Source organism: Echinops telfairi, unplaced genomic scaffold (genome assembly GCF_000313985.2).
Source record: "Echinops telfairi isolate 266 unplaced genomic scaffold, ASM31398v2 ScPeMD7_3533;HRSCAF=4204_0, whole genome shotgun sequence".
Taxonomy (NCBI): Eukaryota; Metazoa; Chordata; class Mammalia; order Afrosoricida; family Tenrecidae; genus Echinops; species Echinops telfairi.
Window position 1 is genome coordinate 21,420,144 of NW_022107431.1, and position 582 is coordinate 21,420,725.

The window sequence follows — 582 nt, forward strand, 5'->3', positions numbered from 1 at the left end:
TGAGAATGATGTACAAATGCGCTTTACACAATTGATGTGTGTATGGATTGAGATAACAGTTGTATGAGCCCCTAATAAAACGTTTAAAAAAAAAAGAAAAATTCATGATTCTGAATCAAAGTTACAAACAGCATTAATAGCAAATAGTCCATTAATTTATTTTGACTTTGTTTTCTTTCCCAGAATTAAGCAACCATTCACCAGGGGTTATTTATCATTTCCTCAAGTTTTTATTATATTTCACTTCAATTTGCACACCAAAATCTTTCCTTGTTTTCCACCCAACTGTTGGAATAAGTACTGCCTCTAACCGATTATTCCCCCTGCCTTTGGGTCTTTCCTCGGTTGACACTGACTTTTCATTTACTTTTTGATCAATGGCTTTTCCAAATCACTGCCTTTGAAAATGCAGCACACATATTCCTGATTGCTCAGAGTCAACACAACCCCAAAACTCAAATGACTGTAGGTCATGGGTTGAAGTCTATCTCCCCCAAATCAATCCAAAATATGTATTGATTGGGCTAAGCCATGATTTCCAGTATTGTGTTGTTGCCCACTACTTTTATAATATAGTGTCTA